Source organism: Rhyacophila brunnea, unplaced genomic scaffold, assembly GCF_057557595.1.
Source record: "Rhyacophila brunnea isolate RB1 unplaced genomic scaffold, BYU_Rbru_1.0 scaffold_44, whole genome shotgun sequence".
Taxonomy (NCBI): domain Eukaryota; kingdom Metazoa; phylum Arthropoda; class Insecta; order Trichoptera; family Rhyacophilidae; genus Rhyacophila; species Rhyacophila brunnea.
The window spans coordinates 1,133,536-1,157,273 of NW_028233109.1; positions in this window are offsets into that span (position 1 = coordinate 1,133,536).

A 23,738-nucleotide genomic window follows, 5' to 3' on the forward strand; every position below is an offset into this window, starting at 1 on the left:
CACAGAACCTGAGCAGAAGCTTTTTTATCAGTCGATTCATCGACAGTAATAGAAAAAATCTGATCAGTATATTGGAAAATCAGAACCAATTGTTTTTTAAGATTAATAGACAATTTATTTTGTCTTTTGGTATCCTTTAATAGTGAAAGAGAAACATATTCTTAACTGAATTTGGACATATGCGATTCACAGTTTCTATTATGCAGATCTTTTATAGCTCAATCCCCTATATGGTTTACTCCTTCATTCTAATAATAATAGCCAGTAAGTTGCCTCTGGTGCATTTTTATCATATTAAACAAAGTTCATTAATAGATTGTTATACTTTTTTTTGTCCTACTTGTATTCATACTCCTTCTGTTTACGTGCTTTTTTTACAATTTGTGATATTTATGTTTTCTGTGGGAAACATAGTGTATATTTGCATTATGGTTCTTCAATGACGCGAAAATAATACTACAAATCAAACAGATTATCATATATTTCGCTGCAACGAGATAAATAGAAAATTCCCAAACAACATTTTTTTTCTTTTGTGATTAAATAGTATAATGGCTGTTATTTTATTTAAATTTAGATGAAGTAATTCAAAATAAATAAGCACATGAGGCCACATAAATTGCCTCTAGGCACATATGTGGTTCAAAGGTCTCAGGTTGCCTAGCTCGGTCTTTAGAATACACTCACCTGGTTATATTTCAAAAAAAACCCACAAAATCATACATCAAAATAGGCTAGAAGTAGGGATAAACACAAGAAAATTCCCACATTAATAAAATATTTCAATGATAGAAAGCAAGCAAAGATTTTATATATAGAACAAACAACATGATTTAAGTGGATAAGAAATATATTTATTTACATTATTTATTGTATAGTGAACTATATAAACTTCCAAATTATATTTCAGGCTTATTTTTAAATACTGGCGTATTTTTATAGATAAAAGAATAAATAATATAAATTCAAAATATACGTCGGAATTTAGCCTTCATATCTTTTTAGAAAATTATTTCATAAATTATGGAATCCATTTTACGAATTTTTTCATTAAAAACAGACCTTAAAATAGTAAAAAAGATGGATTTGCGAACACATATATAAGATCATCATCATATAACTATTTTATACCCACAAGAATTGACAACAAGTTTTTTTTTACAATTTAGAGTTCCAGATTTTAAAAAACACGCTTTCGTTTGTGGTGTAAAATGTCCAATAATAAATATATAAAAACTAAAATTATCAATTTTAGAGAAGTAGACCTGTATATATACTTGCTATTGATAATATAAAGTAACATCTTGTACGGAAATTATTTAATTTCACGTGTCCAATATTAAAATATTCCAAATAAGTTTTGTTTTAACAAATACAGGAATAATACTCTAAATATAATATTAAATAAAAAAAAGTATAGATTATTATTATTTCTAGCACACTATTTTTTCTATGATTAAACTCCCATTACCCATAAATCTTAAATGTGTTTATAATGTTGTTTAATTTGTGATTTTGTAATTCAGATGTATTTTACGGCGCAAGACTTACTTTTATAGACAATAAGCAAAATATTGTTAAAATCAAATAAATTTTTTTTTACATTTATATAATGCTCTATTATTGAGATACCACTTTAGGCGATAAATAAAATTGATTATTTGTTTCTAATATTTCCATTTTTAGATATTTTCAATCCATTTCGGGTATTTATCTGATTCACACAGAAATAGTAAATTTTTGGAAAATATATCCTGTCATATGCTTTTGAATTTTTTTTCACTTATTAATATAATCTGACTTTCAAAGTATCGATATAATTCTGTAGCATTACGATGAAATTTATTTTAAACACCATAAATATTTTTCTAAATTATGTTCGTAGCTTTTTCTATATATCAATAAATTAACTATATAATTTATCAAAAAATTTTATTCATTTTTGAGACTTAGATATGATTGACACATATTACATATATAAAGTACATGCCAGCCAGCGTTCTTTAATTTAGTATAAATCAAATGTATTAAAATTACCATGGATCTTCAATGTGCATAAAAACTCAATGTTTGAAATATTAGGATCCTCAAAGTGGCTACAAAATAAAATTATCAGGCCATCAGAAGAATCAAGGTTCTGTTTTATTCAGGATAGAAACATATTCTCTGGAGAAAGATCAAGATGTCCGCACTGTAACGACTCTTTTAAAACTTTCGACCACTTTGCAGGCAGATATAAAATAATGCTTCGTCATGATTAAACAAGAAGATACAACATGATTGTAAGATTTCTTCACTTTATGCTGGCTTAAAAAAATTTTAATTATAAAAACCAAGAAAATCTGCAGGCACTCTGTACAAGAAATAATGAAAAACAAATTCGCGGAGATCAAAGTAAGCACAGGAAAAAAAATACATCAAGTTATCACATTACAGACCTGATATTTTTGTATATGGCAGAAAGAAAGACTGCATCACTCTGATCGAAATTGGCGTGACAAATATTGACAATATAAACATAGTTGAAAAAGAAAAATTACAAAAATATGACCCACTAGCACCTAAGCTGTCATTAATAGACAAGTGCAAAACAAAATTATCCCATCTGTTATAACATGGGACGTTATGGTGACACTATATCATAAAAAGTACCAGAAGAAACTAGATTTCACAAATCAGGTTGAATCCTATATACAAACCGTTTTATTGATAAAATCCCCAAAAAATAGGTCTCGAAAGAAGATAGGGTATTGAGACGAAATTGAAGAGGAGAAGTAAGCCTGAAGTATTAATACGCTGTGCGACAAAAGAATCAAGCAAGCTAAGCCATACAAGAAAAACCTAAATTACAACTATTACATGATCCCATAAAAAAAGCATTTATAATTACAATGGATAAATACATACACATTTCATATTTTAATTTAAAAATAAAACGATTGTTGTTTAAAAATTGTATTAAACAAAATGATCGTGATGAACAGTCTGTAAAAGCGAAATAATTATATCTAATCTCCCAATTAAATCCTCGAAATTAGATGCTTGATTCTTAAAAATTGAAATATCATTTTCATTCATTCCTAGTTTTCTCTCATGAATCTTAATTAGAGTGTAGGACATTGTATTCATATTTTCTATAAACTTCGGATATTTTGTGCATAATTCGTCCGTTTTTTTAGAAAAATTAAACATATCTATCGAGAATGCAAACTCCAAAAGAAATTCCATTGTATTCATGAAACTCTCTATATCCCGAGACCTACCTGAAATGGCTGAAGAAGTACATAAAATACCTATAACTTCTATGAGGGGCTCGACTTTTGAATTATATATATTTTCTCCTATCATTTCAAATCTTTCAATTAGAACGGCATTGCAAATCAATAAAAAATCATTAAGTAACAAAAAATGCGTTGTGTAATATTCAGTTACAGTCTTATAAATGTTTGTACTGAGTTGGTATATCAGAAACATTATCTGGTGCTTTTCTTTCGTGTTATTTTTTATAGATGAACAATTTGCATAATATATTTCGCCTTTTTGTTCTTGGTGTAATAAATCGATCAAATCTCGTATCAACAGATAAAAAAGACATTTTTTGGAATGAAAGTACACTTTACGAGCTGGTTTATGACTTCTAATTAATATTTTTTCCGCGTTATATAGCATAATTTTGGTCGCAAAAGGCAAACAGAAAAATTCATTCGATTCAAATAATCTTTTTTTCGTAGCTTCTAACAAATCATTATCTTTCTTGATTTTTTTTTTAACTAAGGAAAACATATAATTTGAAAGCATATCCCTCGCGAACATTTTTATCTTTTTTTGATCCATATAATGTTCTTTAAATAATGAAAGATAATGTTCTCTTAAAAAGAAAAATTCATCGCAACCTTTCGGTATTTTAAATTTTTCTTCTGTCTTTTTTTTTAAATCTTTTAACTGGAATGCATAAAAAACATTAAAATAAAAGTTTTCGTCAATGTTGTCGCATGCATAAATTTTTGAATAAAGTTGATACAATGCCAAAAAATCAAAGCTTTTATCCGTATGAACAGTCTTATATTTCTTTTTGGCTTGTTTTTTTCTGGATTTTTTAATATTTTCGTTTATGGACGCCTTTTTTGCAATCCCTTTTTTTTCTTTAAGTTCTTCATGAAACTTGGGGTAAAAATATGTGCTTTTTGTGCAAGAAGCCGCTACGTCATCTGGATTATAGCCATTGACTGAACTATAGTCTGTCTTTTTTTTACTCAACAATTTTATGCTTCCCATGTTAAGTTCCGTGGAACTCTGCTTAATGTTTTTTTTGGTATATAACAACGCTTTTCTTTTTGAAACTGCTGATTTCTGTTCCTTTTCTTTAATAGTAGTATCTGGATATATTATTTCTATTTTTACATTTTTTTCGATTGGGAGATCGTCATTTTTTTCTTTTCCATTAGATTCAAAAATTATTTATGATTCTGTCTTTTTTTGCCTACTACATGGCGAAATTTGTTTCTTATATAAAATTATTGATTCCAAAACATCGTCATAGTCTAAACGCAAAGACCCTACATTTTTTAATTCAGCTTTTGCGACATCTCGGGACATAAAATTAGTATTTTGATCATCTTTGGTTGTTTCTTGTAAATAATTTGATTGATTATTCTTTGGTCTGAGTGTTTTAATCGAATATTCAAGTGGCTCACATTGATCATTTCTTCTTTCATTATTTCCACATATGAAATTATTTTCACTAGCATTAGCTGACATAGATTCATCAAAATTGTCAAATAAAGCGCATAATACAGAATTAACCATCAAAATTTTTTGATTAAAGACTCGTTTGAAATTAAATGGCATCAATTATTTTTTCTATGAATCCAATCGAAACTTATACATATATACCATAACATCAAAACTGTCATTATTTTGGTGAGAAAATTTTCTTTAAAAGATATAAAATTTGACAGATAAAATAAGAAGTAAAATCAAATTTAGTTATAGTTACTTAATGCAGTGGAATTATTTTAAAGAATATCAATTATAAATTTTTTCAAAATATCAGCAGCTCAATATCACACCAATATAAATCAATTGGTTGAATAGGTTTTACCATGTGATGACAAAAGCTAAAAAATTTCAGTTTAGTATTAGTTCATAGATTTTACACTATTTATTCTCTACATTTTCATATGGTGATATATTTAAAAGAATAATTGGAGTTTTATTATCCAAAAAGACCAGCCTAAAATATGATCCAGAAAAAAAACAAATATAGAACATGATTTTATTTTAAAGATGACAAAAATGCATGTAAAATGGAAGAATTAAGTCAATTATATCATAATATTTGCAAAAAAAATTCAAATATAAATTTAACTTAAAAAATATAAAATTAAATATTTTATACCAGGAATATTTTTTTTATAAAAATTACAATGAAAAATTCAACTTCGAAACTATAAAATGAAATAACTACTTGCAAGAATATTTTTTTTATAAAAAATAATCAAAAATAAATGAACCGAGAGAAAACTTAGAATTTTTATTTGTAGTTAAGTTTAACAAATATTTGTTTTATATCTTCTGTGATGTATACAGCCCATTAGGAATATTACAAATCTCCTTAATATTTCTTTTGAACCTTCCTCTGATCTATCTTAGTCAACTGCTCTTCTTATATCAAATGATATGAGTTCGAGTGTCTTGCATAGTGTGGTGCTTGCATTTATACTTCTACTTCATCTGTGATTTTTGACATCTTTACATATTTTTATGTAATTTTATAATCACCCATTCAATTCGAAAAAAAAGAGTAAAAATATGCATTGATCTTTATTATATCAGTTAATTATGTTATAGGCATATAATGATTTTTCAAGTAAAACAGTAGATGGCTCTATAGAACATATTGGATGATACTTTTTTCCACTTCATCATCTTTACAATATTCCTCAATGCATCTTATTCTCTCAAGACTAATTATTAGATTGACTTTCAAATCCTATTGTCTTGCTTACGCTTTAGTTGGCATTTTTATTTGAAATATACTATTAATAAATGCATTAATTTGATTTTTAGTTTTTTATAGTTGTTCAAGCAAAAAACAGTAAATATGTAAGACAAGACCTTTATTATATATAATCTATTATCAACTAAAGCCCAAACTAAGAAAATAATAATATTTTAAATACCATGAAAACAATATTTAAATGCGATATGATACTTAAAATTATTGCATGAAAAAATATATAAAATATTAGATACTAAAATAGAAAACTTCAAAAAGTATGACGGTTTGGGCTTTTAAATGTCAATCCTGTCACGCACTGCGGGTAAACATCTCAATCATACAAATAATGTCCTTTATAGCTTACTATTGCGCTTTACAATAGAGTCAAGTTATTTTTTACACCAAGCTTAAAGTGTATTACGCAACTAAATCTTTATTTTACTAATGATCGGTCTAACTGTATTTGCTGTATTCTTTGCTGCTAGACAGTATATATTACTGTTTGATAATTTATAAATGGTCTCGCGTGAAGAGGAATCGAACTTTAATTATTTAAATTGAAGATTCTATATCGTTTATTTACACCGAAAAACATCTTCACTCTTTAAGTTTATATAGAAATGTATATTGTTTTAAAAATACTTTAATTCATATAATTTAGTATTTAATGCTTGCCCTAAAAAGATAAATAGTTAGCTAAATTATTCCAATCATATTCTTGCTATTTGAAAACAGATATTTTGGGGTGATTTAATTCATTAACATACCGCACAAAATAAATCTTAATATATTATTAAAGTATATCCTGCTTTTAGATAAATAAAGAGTAGAACCAAGAAAAAATCTTTTTCGGTTTATAAAATATTTTTAGAGTAAATCTGCTTAATCGAACTAAATATTATTGAAACTAATAAACCTATAATAGAAATGAAAAAATTGGTTCAAAAACCACATATATTGCTTAAAAGAAATTGTTAAATGTACAAAAACAAAATTTTTATAACTATTAGATCCTAGAACATAATTATAATATGAATAGCTTTAAAAATTTTGCGCATATTAAATCTAGATTTATAATCTTTATAAACACTTGTGAAAGTTTTGAGTGAAATATAATAATTTTGAAGCAGTAAAAAATAAAAATTTAAAGCATTAAAACGCTTTATTTTACCTTTCGAATAAAATGATTTAAGTTTTTGATTTTATCAATAACCCTATATTTAAGAATATATAGGTTTTCGAACAAACCTTTATGTTTATATTAAAACTATAACTGATTTAGGCATAAGAAAAATAAAAAAAAAAATTTTGACATACGAAAATTCTGGATGATCATATATGTTCTATATGCTTAAAATAAATAAATAAACATTTTCTTATACAAAGCCTCTCATTATTTTATTGCTTATCACTTTAATATACCTTTTTTGAAATATTTATAGTTTTGAGATGTCTTTGTGACAAATTAGCGCATTTTGATGATATACATAGCAAGTATGATTATTTTTTTTGTTGCGAAGCAAGCTATGGGATGTATTATATTTAAGGTAATCACTCTTATCGAAGTCAATTGACCGTTTAGATAAATTTAAGGAAGTATTGAAAAAAATAATGCAAAACAAAATATTTTTTGATACATATGATCATTATTATAAAATCATTATATTTTATCAATATAATGCAATTATAGAAAGGGTTTGATCGTTAGCAAATCCATAAAATGCTTAAAAAATTAATCATACTATACTGAATGTGTTTTTTTTCTTAAAAAAAGAAAAAATAGAACATATGTACAAAATATCATCAATTTATGAAAAACGCCTTTCACGAAAATTTTTATAAGTATATTTACTAAATGTTGTCTTTTAAAGCATAAAAATGAAAAATAAAGCATTCCATTATTATAACTGGTTCTAGAATATCACACTGCAGTAGAATATTTATATTTATATACTATAATTATATATTTTGTATTTTATAATTCATTCCTTTGCTTCACTCGTCAAATAAATATCTAGATATAATATTAGAATAATTTTATATTTTATTCTTAAAAACAACTGCCTATTACGTCGATGATAATATTTAATTATTATCATATTTTATTCGAATTTATAATCTGGTTTTTTCATGATTGAATAATCATGATTTTATGCAAATAAAATCTTGCAATTGTTTTTTGGTCTTTTTTTTATAAACATTTTCTGTATTAAAAATAGCCAAAATTAATCCTGTTAGCTTAACACCACTGAAATATAAGAAAATTATATTATATCATGTATTATTTTGATTTTAATCATTATTTACTTTTCATATACTTCGATATATTTGCTCTGCATATAACAAATATGGTATATAAGATGGAAGCATATAATATCTTAAATTATTCTTTCAATCATATCACTCATTCGATAGGTTAGTTATGAATTAATTGCGCTTATTTTTTTAAATCTAATAAAAATAAAATGATAGAGGTTGTGACATAAAATATTTTGTTCCTTCAATTGGGTTGTTGTGATTGTAATTCATAATAATAAAACAATACGTGTAATATTCAGTAAAGTATATTTATTCGTCATAAAATAAATATAAATGATAGAAATCAAGTGGGTTTAACACTAAACGTAGAATAAAAGCAGGGTTCATTTATTAAAAACTACAGATTCTTTTCGAGTATTGGATCCCATTTGAAAAATGAAACAAAATATTGTAGGCAAAGCTCGTGAAAATATTCTTACATCAAAAAGAATGTGCTTTTTAACTTTAATATCCAAGGTATCAACATGTTTCTCAAAAAATTATAAAAAAACCATACATATAATATACGAAAATTATAAGCATTCGGGTATAAACGAAAGTAAAATAGTTGAAAAGGTTAAAGAACATTCAGCAAAAACACAATAGAAAGATGTATGAATCCATTTTTATTTTATACAATTACAAAATCTAGCACATGAAAATTAGTCAATGAAAAAAAGGTTGCTTAATGATATAGCAATCAAAAAAAAGTTTAATATAACCGCTCTAGTTTTTATCAAGATCAAACACATAAAATTGCAAAAAAACTGTTTATTCAACGATTTTAAATATAAAATATAATAGCATCTTAAACCAGCGAAGAATATTTTTTTATGACTTTTTTTTAAATTACAAGAAATTAATTCTAGCGTTTTCGCGATAAAGACGATCTAACTCATAGATATGAAATCGCATTAAAAACGCCATTTAACACAATAAATATTTTGTAGTTTCTTGCATATATTTAAATGCAAAATTATTATAAATAATGTTATAAAATGCTAAAAATATTTTTATTATAAAGCTTTAGTTTAGTTAAAATATAAACTGCTTACTATTAATATTTATCTATATTTTCCGATTTTTATGTGATATTTTCAAAATAATATTCTATAAAATTTAATGAATTTATATAAAATATATTTTTAAGTGTTTGTTTCTTCTCTGAATGATTATTGTCAAATATAATATATGTAATATATTTTTATTTATCGAAAAATCAAATATAAAACATATATGATAACCTTAATATTCGATAACAATAATTTTATTGCGTTGATTAAATAGGCATAGCTAACCTTGAAATTATCAGAAGTTGATGATGAGAAATATAGGAAGTATGCCATATTTTTAATTGTTCATAGTTTAATATACAAATGCAAACATAAATAATACCATACGTTATGAATTGGGATATGGTGTCAAAATTTACCAAAGAATATATTAAGGAGTTGAAAATCATAGATACAGTAGAAGCATACATGCAGGATCTAAAACTTCGCAAGAAACTCTAGGTCATATCATTTGACAGAAAAAGAACAATTGACTAGAATAGATCAGAGAACGATTTAACAAGAGCATTGAGGAGTTTTGCAAATTTCTAATGGCTTGTTTACATCACAGTAGATGTAATTTATAATCCAAAGAAACTTAACTCATGAAACAAAAAATTGATTAAATCGATTGAATACTGATGCTATTACGTTTTTTTTACGGAATTAGAGCCCCTATAAAAATACATCATTTTTTTGTTGAAAATAAATATGTCCTCTGTTTTTTACACAACTTCCTAGTCACATTCCAACGTCGTTAAAAAAGGATTTTATTGGTCTTTATACATCCAGATTTTCCGTACACTTGCAGATTTTTTTATTTAAATTTTACTTGGAAAATATTATTAATATTGAGAAAATCGTTTCCATCTGATTTTAGACATAATTGTATTTTAATTTTGATCGCCTTGTCTTCTTATCACAATTTTTAAGTGATAAATGTACTATTTGAACCATAATTATAAAGAAAACTGTAATATACTATTGAATAAAATAAAAATGAGCTTAGTTTAGTTGTATAATAGCACGTCTTAAAAAAGTCAATTTTTCTTTTAACGTGTATATTCTATCGCGCAAAAGCATTTTAAATTACTAAATAGTATTATTATGCCGCCTAGAGTCAGGCAAATTACAACAAAAACCAAGTAGCCCAATAGGGTTATAATAAAGATTTTAAAAATTTGAATACGCTGTATTTTGGTGCTGAAATGTTTTTTATTGATTCTTGGCGGAAAATGTAAATAATAAAGCCTTGATTGGTATGAATGTGATTTTTCCTGAAGCATTCATGGGTTGATGCAGTCAATCTAAGCTCTAGATCTTTTCCTACAAGCTTTACAGTTTTTATTCTGTTAAACGCTTGTACGATAATTATTAAGCATAAAGCTCCGACCAGTAATTTTATTTACAGGTTAATTTTGAAATTGTAAATTTATATTTTTTCTTCAAATAAACTTGACTTATTTCCTATGAACAAATCTTATTTATATAATTGGCTATTTTTTTCTTCTCTTATATCTTTTCATGTCCCAATCTCTTCTTAAACCCTATATATCTATGGTTTTCTCAATCCTTTAATTTGAATATATGCCTCTACACGGTTTGTGATTTCGACTTCTTTTGGATCTTTTTATGATATTAGGTTACCATTTCATTCAATGTTACATCAAATGGATCAATCTTTATCTTAGACGTTAAATAAATGATAATTCAGATGCTAGTAATCATATTTCTTTATGGTTTACTAAAAGTACCAAAGTTGTGACAATCATTTAAATCCAAACCGAAATCACAAAATTATTATATACAATTCTTTGTATTTCTAACAATGAAAACACAAAGAAACACACTCTATTTTGATTACGATTGTATTTGTCTATGATTATCACAGATTTTGATAATTCTAGCACCTTTATATGGCTAAAATGTGGTTGCTTGGATATATGCTTCAATTCCCGGCAATTTTTTGAAGTTATTAGAAAATACTGCATTTATTTAATTGCCAAAACCCCCACTTTAATATATTCTATTACATAAAATACCCTAGTTGTATTTTTTTTATCATTTATAGCTTCCCCATTTTGTGCGAATTGATTACTCTTTGATGTATCTAACACGATAACTTATACAATTTTATATTTTACTTTGTTTTATTAATGGTTGAATTTATATGTGAATTTTCATTACGAAATTTTATATATAAATTTATATAACATCTAATCCTCTATATGCAAATATGCATAAAGTTAAATTGTATAAAGGTTATTTTAAAATATCAATTGCACAAAAATTTTATGTTACAAAATCCCACAAAAATTATGTATAGGCGTTAAAAATTCCGGAAGAAGTAGAAGCATACATGTAAGCTCTTACACTCCACAAGACAATTGAACTCATCACATTTGAGAGAAGAAGAGCAGTTGATGTCGATAGATCAAGGGAAGGTTTCAAAAGATGCATCAAGGAGCTGTGCAATATTCCCAATGGGCTAGCCACGTCTAAATTGATAAGAAGAAAATTAATCTATAAAAAAAAAATAACTTTTATACAAAAATGTCATTATAAAATATAGTTGTCCTTTTTTTGAAATTCATCTTATTTAAGAACATATATCAGTATTTATTTGATTAAACATAAATAATTTACTAATTTGGAAAATAAAAATCGATTTTATTCTGTTAAAGAATCATTTAGTGTGTTTTATATCAATTCTTTTGTTTCTTTTACTTTTTAGTTTCTTTAGAGGAGAGAGGGGATTTTTTATATGTGTTACTTATGGAATTTCTATGGATCATAAATTTACTCCAAACGTGTAAATTAGCAAAAAAAAGCAATCATAACAACCATATTAATCTTGTTTCATATTGAATATGCGATTTCAATAATATTAATTCGAAAAGTAATGGGTTGACTGTACAAATTATTATTCTTAAAAACAAAGTGTAATCAATAAAATAAATTAGGCAGTAACACATATACAAAGCAAAAATATAAAATATTTGTGGTGATTATTCATATTTGTCGGATGCATTATTTAATACTATAGGTTGAAGGTTGAAACTCAAAGATTATTCTTTTTTATAATCCTAACTAAATTTACAATTTATATCACAATCTTAAACACTATAAGAAAATGATATAAAAGATTACAATAAGATTAATTTGTCACATATAAAATCCATAATAACAGCATTTATATCCAGCTTTTATGAATTAAACAAATGATATTCCTCACCTGTAAAATATTTTAAATTATTGTGTACGTGTTAAATCTTTTTATAACTATAATTTGTTCAAATAAACCAGTGTTTTTTATGTAATCGTATTTGACACACATTATTATACCACCAAAAACCATAATTTTAAGAGTAAAGATATGAAAATGGCACATTATAATAAAACTCTCCATATTCATAAATCATTTACATAATAACAAAAAAGCACCAGCTTCCTCTTTTTAAATAAATTTACTAATAATCGATGTTTAAACATCCTTTATAGAGTGCCTTTTAATTGCACGTAACCATTAGTCATGATTTATAAATAGATACAAAATTTATTCTTACAATATAAGAAAAGTCATTCATAATAATTATGTATCGATTTATATGTAATAAACAGAGAAAGGTTTTTTGCGCTTAGTAACACGTGTATACTGACATACAAAATTACTTAACACTAGCTTTTGATTATAAGAACACCCCATGAGATTTTACATAGCCTCAGGCATTATTGAAATTTGATGTTAAATGTAAATAAAAAGACTCTTATGTTATTTGATAAACATAATCATTTGATTATATTGTCGAAATCTATAAAATCCGAATTAATCAAGATGTTTTCTTGTTACTTTTATATTCATTTAAAATTCCATCTATTGTTTTTTTTGCCATAATTGGATAGCAAAAAGCTAGAAATCATATATAAGAATGGAAACAAATTTTTAAAAATATAACCGTGGTTTTTTCAAAAATAAAATATATTTTTATCGTCTGTGATAGAAAGGCTTAACAATATTTATTTTCTGACGACATTGTTTTCCAAAAGACAACAAATTTGTTTTTTTATTGGATAATGTTTGTTTTAGCATGTTTTCTTTCAAGGAAAGTATATTATATTGTAAAATAAAACGATGAAAAGATGTTTTCATGTAAACACACACATTCTTTGAAAACAATTGTGTGTTATATTATAAAAGTTTATACATTTTTTATCTGTTTTGCCTCGCAATATTTATTAAATTATTTGAAATTAATATTTTATTCTTTTTTTAGTTAAAACCACGTATTTTCTTTTATTTCGATAATAGAAATTTTACAGTAGAAATTTAAAAATATAAAATAAAAAATGTTTTTTAAAACTTTGCAAGCATGTATTCAGAATAAAGAAGCACATATCTTAATAATGTTCTGTCGGGATTTTCCATAGCAGTAACAAACGCGGTATATAATAGGTGGGTTTTATTCAGAAATTTTATTTTAATCAACAATATAAAAATTCTCATCATATAAGCAATGTAAAATAACAAGTTAGATACTAGTTATATAAAGTCAAAAATATATTAGCAATGAAAACTTAAAATAATAGTTATATCATATAAATTCAGATTTTTCCAATTAAACATTTCAGAGCTTATGAAGACAAAATCATGATAAAAACAAGTTAATAATGCCTTTTATTCCTTTACTTAAATAAAGAGACATCAGATAATCATTAGAAAAGATTATATCACCTTTAACACAAGAAAAAAATCTTCAAGGTGAATACATAAGTATTTAGGTTAAAAATAAATAAATTACAAAAATCCAGTTTTTTACTATGAGAACGTATAAGAACATAATGAGCTACACAAGAATTAATTAACAGAATTTATAATATAAGATTAAAAGTAAAACAATATCTTTCAAATGCTAGAGCTGTAAATTGAAATTTTTGTTAATTTTAAAGTATCCATGTTATAAGCATAATAGTTAAAGATATATGCGATATATTTTGGGGATATATAAATGCTACTAAGTCTGTACATAACGAAATTTTAGATTTAAATCACAAAAAATTATTTTTAAAGTTTTCAGGAATATAATTTATGTATTTTTTAATATATTTTTTAGCTGAATCTATTTTAAACCAGATCGTATCCCATTTTAGGCACCTAGAAACATATTAATATGCCAGTATCTTTTTATAAAAGTATACAAGAAAAAAATATACCAAAAAAATTATGTATAGCTACGAAGATCTTTTTTACGCGATTTAGATGACGAAAAAATTGTTTTTCAATGAAATTGATTAATTTTAAAAACCAAAAATGCGATTTTAAATGTATATCCGCAAATTTTCATTTTGTTTACATATAAAGTAAGATAAACATGATCAAAATAATATAAATTTTACACTACTAGAAATACGTAAACGACAGAGCACGGTTTTATCAATAATTCTATAGGATTTAAACACAAGTAAATCATAATTTATTCTTTTTGACATGACAATTTCGGGTTTCTTTTTTAGGAGTACAAGCGAAATACTTGTAGGTTGAGGATTTAAGAAATTTTGCTAATCCTTCATTGACAAAAAATTTTATATGATAAATTAATTAATTTAAATATATAAATAAAATTACATGTAATAACTCGTGATTGAATATATTAGGACCATATTTATGCGTACATACTTTATCGTCTTTTATTTCACTCGCGGTTAGTCATAAAAATGTATACATATGCCAAGAAAGGAAACATTATTCAAAATATGTGTTACTATGCAAAAAAAACATAGAATGATTTAGTTTAAGCATTTTTTCAAATATTTTCGGACTTTCATATTTTTTTTTAATGTACATTTTAGAAAACCTACATAAAAACAAAAATTTCACCAGAATCAATATATATCGCATCAAATTATCATTTTTGGATTTTTCTGTATTTTTGCGGTATATTTCTATGATTAGAAAGTATAAGAATTATTTAAGGCGGAAATCAAATTTTTTGTTTAGATATAACAAAAGAAAATAGAAGTAAATTCATTTATTTTAAATTAGACACATAAAATTTAAGGCATATTCGGAATAAGCGGATTGTTCAAAACATTTTCTGAATGGGAATTTTCGGTGTTTTTTATAAAAATAGTTTAGGTTTTGTGACGAAAGAAATATTTGTTATATCTATCCTCTAAATTCCATTTTTCTAGAATGTGGTTACATTTAGAACTTTCTTTCAAAATGTGGTGATGCTTATTAATTTATTAAATAATCATATCTAATGATCTCACAGTAAAGACTTATTACTTGCATAAAAAAATTCAAAAATAAATCATTAAGTTCATTACTTTAATGACGAGAAAATTATCTCAATATTTATGTAAAAAATAATAATTAAATCCGAATTTTAATGCTGAATCCAATGGCATTAAATGTTTAATTCTTTTAAGCAGAAATTTAATACTGAAAAATTCTTATTAGAAAATAATCCAGAAATTACTATAATTATGAATTTCATAATTAGTGTGCTGTATTTATCATGTGAACCATAGTAAACGTTTAAAAATTGAATGGAAGTGAGAATTAGCGCGTTTATGATATTAAAAAATTATATTTATACAGAAAATAAATTAACAGACATAATTTATTTATAATTATTTTAAACATTGATTAAACTTTAAATTTGTGAATTTTGATAGATAATTTATAATGAAAAGTTGTTCCTGAATTGTTTTAAACATTGAATAAAATTTATATTTTGTAATTTTGTTAGTAAATATATAAACAAAGTCGCCGTGAATTATTTAAAGCCCATTATAGGCTTATAATTAATTTTGTTTATAATCTGATATTTTATATTTCAGTTATAGTTACTTTAATTACCTTTTTCGCCCAAAAAAAAAAGAAAGCTAATATTGTTTTCAATAAAAGTAAAATCACGAAGCTCCCAAGAAAATTTTACTCCTTTGTTTTTTAAAAATTCATTCACCAAATCCGAAATATTGACAAGCTGAATATCACATTCACGATAAAAAGTATTACCATCAAATTCTTTATCTTCAACAATAGCACAAAATATTTGGAAGTCGAGCTCGAGAGCTTCCTTGTAAACATTTGTTCCACCAAAGATAACAATTTCATAGTTACTTGCCTGTGCATATTATATTGCTATATTCAAAGTAGTAAAACACTTTACTAATGGATTATCAGCGTGCTTGGTCCTTATGATATAATTATCCTGTCTTGATAGGATAATGTTATGTCTGTTTTCAAGTGGTCTTGGTAAACTTTCAAATGTATTTCGTTCATTGTTACAGCAACATTGGGTCTGGCTGTCATTGCGTTTAAAAACATCAAATCTCCTCTGAGTGACCTTTTCCAAGGAAAATCATTGTTTTCCCCAATTGGCTTTTTTGTTTTAGTATGCGCAACAAATATGTTTATTTTCTGTTGTACTAATCTCAGTTTAGATGAAATAGGGTTTATTGATTTTTCATATTATTAAAAAGAATTCGGATCTTTTATTGGTCTAAATTTGTTTAGCTTAGTTATTCTGCTTTATAATTGTCAAAATATTTATGATATATCTAATAAAAGGAGGGAAATTAAAAATCCCATTTACCACCCGATAAAAAATATGAATTATCAAAGTCCACATGCGGGGTATATGTACTTGAAAACGCAAAATTATTTTAAATCACCGATCTAAATATAAAGGTTAGATTTTAAAAAACATATTAAAGAATAAATCGACAAGGTTAATACCATAACAAAACATCAATGGCTAATTTGTAGTTTTTAGGCTTTATATATCTAAAATGAAATAAACACATAATTATGAATCTGGAAGCATATATTCAAACCATAGGATTTAATAAAATCCTTGAACTAATAGGTATTTAAAAGAGGAAAGGTATCGAAGAAAATGTAAGAGAAGAATATAGCCAAGAGTATAGATATGTTTCGCCCATGGTAAATCAATCTTGTTATGCTTGAAGGTAGTACAAAGAACAAAGTATAAAATTACAAAATTAACACATTTAATAAATTATCTAATTTTTGATCGCTATCATAAGTCATAACTTGGATTGTAATGATTAAAAATACCGTAAGTCCTATATTTAGGTGCTATGAATACCAACTGAAGCATACGCACAACAATAGTATTGAAGAAGACACTTGAAACAATAAGTCAAGAAAAAGGAAGGTGCATGGGACTGATTGTTAAGATGACGAGGATTAAGAATCATCAACTAAATTCCTTCTAAAGATAATTCTGAAGTTTTGCTTGAATTTAGATTTTTTATTTATGGGTTAAGTTTCTTTTTATCAATTTCTTCTATTTAGACTAAGTCAGCCCATTGGGAATATTGCCCAACTCCTTGATGCATCTTTTGACACCTTTGCCAGATCTATCAATATCAACTGCTCTTCTTCTCATAAATGAGATGAGTTAAAGCGTCTTGCGGAGTGTGAGTACTTGCATGTATGCTTCTACTTCGTCCGCGATTTCTAACACCTTAGAAAAGTTTTACTTGAATAAGATTAAATAGCCAAAAAAATAAAGTAAACAGCAAATATTTTAATATTTTTAACTGTTTTACTTTGATTTTTGTGTCTTATATATCATATATATTTTCAACTGTAAATTTATACCGTGAATTGCTCTTTTTAGCTTCAAAAAATAGCTTGAATCGTTATAGTCTGCTTATAAACAACAGAAATAAAAATATATCCATGAAGATATAATAATATTGCTAGAAAATAAATCCTTGAATAAAAGGTTATGTATTTACACCCGTAAAAAATTTTTACTGCAGAGATGAGAAGGCTAGATATAAGAGTGCTCTTGTTGATTCAACTTGGTATCCCTTTCATTTAATATAGAAAAAGGCAAATTACTTAATTTAAAAGTAATGAAAATATTCGCTTTAAATCTTATGATCGAACGCAAATTTAGATATTTTTGAATTATGTAGAGAATATAATTTAATGGTTTAGAAAGTAGAGATACGCATGTTCGATCTTTTCATATTAAAAGTTGTATCTTATGAAGAAATACGAAAAATTTGTAATTCGATACTTTTACCGTATTATACTTTAAATAAGTCAGCATATTCATAAATTGTATTTTATATTTTATTACTGCTTTATTAATGCATTGTATAATTTTTATGCGTGATGCTTTAAAAAAAAAGTTCAAATATTATAAATTTTTATAAAAAAATATATATTTATAAGGTGAAAAAGACAAAAATTTCGGGGTAAATTTAGGGATTTTACTAAATTACGTATGAAATATTGACAGAGGGGATAAGAAATGTTAGGTAATCCAAATGTATAAATCGCCATAAATTATAATGTAAATATTATATAAAAACATACATGATAATACTGTGGAATTTATTTCTGTGTACATTATAATAATAAATTCCTTGATATGATTTTATTTGTTTCTAAGCCTACACATACGATTTTTTATCGATATTCCTTTTAGTCCCATAAATAGTTAATTTTTGTATATTCAGATGGTATATTCACATTTATTAAAATGAAATACATCGCTAATCTCAGAGTCGGTATGTTAAAGAGTTTTTAAATGCATCGTTTTGATAATTGGTTGTAATTTGCGCATCCAACACCCCTTAAAAATTAGAATTTACAAAAAAGAAATTCATCCGGGAGGGTGTAGTTAATAAAATACGGAAAAAATGCACACTCATATGTATGCTAAGACACTAGAAAAATGCTATATATTTTATCTTAAATGCCTTCGTATTTGAAAAATAGCCTACACTCTTGGGCAAGGATATACATAAACATAGTGTTTGGTTGTAGCATATACTTTCTACGTCAATAGGTCATAATAATTTCATTCCTTCTATATATTGACTGTTTCTTTGAGAATATGCTAAATCTACGGTTGATGCGAAGATAATAAGTATCTAGGTTTTTCGCAGAGAAAACGTTTTGTTAAACAATAGTTACAATGCTAATTTGCACAAATTCTGAAGATGTAGGCAAAACCTTCGTAAATCAATAAAATTCACCTGTTTTATTTAATATCTTGATTTTAGCATATCCCAATATTATAAATAAATCATTTTTATATTTTTTTAGTCCTTTATTTGATTAAGAAATAAGATTCGCATAAATCTGATAATGGGATTGTTTTGAATCCCAATTTGCGAATAACGTCTACTATACCTAGAAAATTTACGAATAAAAACAAATTTCAGTAATATTAATGATAAATAAATAAAATTCTCTTATTATTTTTATGCTGTGATGTGAAGAATATTTTTTTGAACATTCAATTGAATTGAATATAATAATATCACATAGAATGCGTATAGACACTGTCACGATTCTTTCAAATATTGAAACAGATAATCCTCTAAAATTGCAATATCTAATAACAAATATTGATTATTGCATGTGATATATTATATCGATTAACTTTTGTGTTATAGAATTACAATAAAGGGCACTGCCTCTATTTTCATAAAGTAATTACGTAAAAAACAAGAAGATAAAGATGAAAACGTGATTAAGTTTGCAAGAGAACAACATCTTCTCTTATTTTTCTAACTAACATAGCGAGTGAAATAAACAGTAAGTTTTTTTATATATAAGTATATTATATATTTCATAATAAAATTTAAATATCATATATTACATGAACATGTCATTAATTTATTCCTTAATGCTACACAATTTCTTATGACATAAAGAACTTGTTTTGTTATATTGAAACTTAATAGATCTATATATGTTATATATATCAGATTTGTACAACCAAAGTGATTTTTTATACTATTTTAAGTGTCTATTAGACTTTATTTTGCCCCTTAAACATCCATTTATACTATTTTACTTTTTCATCATTAAACTTTTGAAATTATCAATCGAATATTTAAAGTTTTTTTATTCAAAATTTTTTATGGATTTCATTATCAATTGTTTACTTATTTAATCATTTGATCTTTTTCGATTCACCATTTATGTACTTAAAGGATATTATTCAGATAGTCTCCCATGATATGATAACGGTTATTATCTATATATATTACAAGTTAAAGCATTATAAAAAGGTATTCTTGTTTTTTTAAATATACAGCATTAAAAAAAAATTAGTATTAGAAGATACTTGAAAACACCAAAGAATTTTTCACGGTTTAATTACGTATAATATCACCAACATATTATTTTTATCATTGTTGCAGAATTATTTTCGTTTACGATGATAAAAAAATACTATTTTTTATATACAAAACTGTTTTTTAAATTTTTATATATTTTTTATTGATTTTGGTGTTTTTTTTTATTTATACGAATAATATGTTATATTGACGATCAAAATGAATCACAGCTATGTATTTGGCTTATATTATATGATGTGTAAATAATTTTTTATTTATGGGTTAAGTCTCTTCTATCTAAACAACATCATTTGAGATGGAGGCATCCCATTGAAAATATTGCACGACTCTTTGATACATCTTTTGAGACCCCTACGATCTATCTTCATCAACTGTTTTTCTTCTCTCAAATGAGATGAGTTCAAGTGTCTTCCGTAAATATCACATATAAGTAATATCTATAAAATATGATATCGTTTCATCGTGTTCAAATAAGCAGAATGTGAGATCTCAGTTTTTTATATCCTAATAAAAAGCATCAAGCGACTCCTGTATAATTCAATGGGTTATCCCATAGATTTCGGATTAATATAAATTTATAATTAAACATGTGTAATATAAACCGATAAGACCTGCATACATCCATATATTTTTTTATAAGATAAATACAGCCTCCTTTGTAGCATATGAAAACTTGAATTTTTGAATCTATTATAAAAACATTTGAGAGAGAGGCGATAGTTAAGTGGTGTAAATATTTGACTCGGAATCCACAATAGAAAGATGTAAGCTTCGAATCTACTATACATAAGTGCATTGATAAGTTATAATATTGTAATTAATGCCGCCTAGCTGAAGGGGTGCTAAAAGCCTTGTTAGGCACCCACAGCAAAATTAGAGCTTTAAGAATTTGACCTAAACTTAATTATAGTAGATAACTACTTGAATTCATTACAGAATGCAAGTGCAAGTAAATAAGCCAGGTATTTAGTATCATAGAGATATTCTTAGTATCGATGACCCAATTAGCGTGTCAATATTGTTTTTCCTATAAATAATTTGTGATATTATACTAATTTATTTTATTAACATCAGGAAAGAGCCAAAAGTATAGATAAAATGGCACACATAAAATCAATCAAGATATTTCGAATAAAAAATATAAAAATTAAATTACCAAATTGATGCATAAAAAGATACATTATTACTGTCATATAATTTTATTAAAATTTTTTAACAATAGCTATAAACTTTGATTTAAATAATCTTTGTTTTAATATAATGAACAAAGTTTTATAACACCAAATATTGCGACTAATGTATGCTCTAAAAATAATATCACAAAAAAACTTCATCAAAAAGATGTTACTTTTTATGATATTAATTACAAAATTTTACTTCATACATCTCTTATCAATATTTGTCATAATATACAGCGTAGTAAATTCTTGCGTCGTCATATAAATGGTCAGTAAGTTATTTTATTGCCTGTATAGTTTTATTCAGTGGATTTAAACATATAGAAAGGAAGAAACACCACGCTTAATACATAAAATTTAACAAACATGAGTTTCGTACTTTATCTTAATTATAAGAAGAATATTATTTTCTTCTATAATCATTTTTACGAAAATACATAAGACTGAAATTCATAAAAGCTTTTGTTTTTTATATGTTTATTGCATTGGGAAATCAAAGTAGCCTATTATGTTTAAAACTTTCATCTAGCCATAAAATCTATTTCAAATATTCAAAAGGTCTTAATTTGTATTTTTTGATTTTGAAAATGTAGTGTAAAGGATAACCACAAAATTTTTATTAAAATGAAACTCCTTAATAGTTATAAAAACAAAATTAAATGTATTTCTTGAAGACTTCTAATTTTTAAGTGCCAAATTATATATTCACGATTATAGAAAGTGCAGGCGATGTACATTATGGAAAAGCTGTTTCTATTATATTTTACATAATAAGTACACTATTTTAAATTCATGATTAATTGTAACAATTATACATTAGTGACATCATATTTATATAACGATTATATTGTTGAAAAAGAGCTCCAAAATTTGATTACTTATATTCTTTGTAAAAATACTTTAATATTATCATAAACTTAATCGAATTTAAAAAAATGAATGACTCTATGAAAAATAACACTTCAAAACTCTAATAATTATTGTGCTTGAATATCAAATTAGCACAATATCAACATAAAAGTCATCAATTATTTATATTATTAACTTTTAGAAATACTAAAGATCGAAAATTGATTATTTTTAAGCTTGAATATAAGAGCCAAATATAAGCCATGAAATTTTAGAGCAATAATTTATTAATCCCCAACTAAAAAGAAAATGACTTGTCGTTTCACAATAACCACAATAACCACAACAGCAATATCATCATCGGAACGTCAACTCTTACAATCACTTCTTTCATCATATATTTCTATCGAAGATATTTTCTTAACAACGATATCATACTTAGTCACCTTTAGACGTGTATTTACTGATAAGTACATACAAGCTTCGAAATAAGGAATCCCAATCGTTAGTGTAGATTATATATACCAAACATTTTGTTGTGGAAATACAGGAAATAATCTGATGCATCAGAACGGGAAATTAATAGACGATGATATAGTTCATTTGCCAATGACAATAATTATATCGATACCATATCTTATACTAGTAAAAATGACAATCAAAATTATATGAAGTTTAATTACAATTCTTTTAATGAAAAAAGCTTTATTGATAATAAATAGTGTAAAGATTTTGATATAAAAGATAAAAATTCAAAAATCAAAGTAGAAAGAAATTTACAAAACAATAAACACAATTATATTGATACAAATAGTTTGAATACAAACGTTCGTATGTATATGTTCAATAATGTTCCCTTTCTTGGGTCTTCATTCTCGACTTCTGGCATCATTAATTCAGCTTTTAAAAATTACCTTGTTCTTCTTGGATCACGATATTCAGAAGATTTGGACATCAGCTTTGATTTTCTCGTGTATAACATTTCGGATAATCATAATGAGGAGCATTCGACCCAACCTATTTCTATTGCTACAAAGAACCCCAATCCTAGTGATAAGACTATTTCAAACGAATAGAATACTATAAATATTAGTGATAATAAAGTTTTCTATAATTCATTCGACCCGGTTAATAGGAATTTTTCTGAAATACCTATTTAGGGTAATGATTCCATTGGTCGGCTCTAAAAGCGTTAAACAAGAGCTTATAAACTGGAAA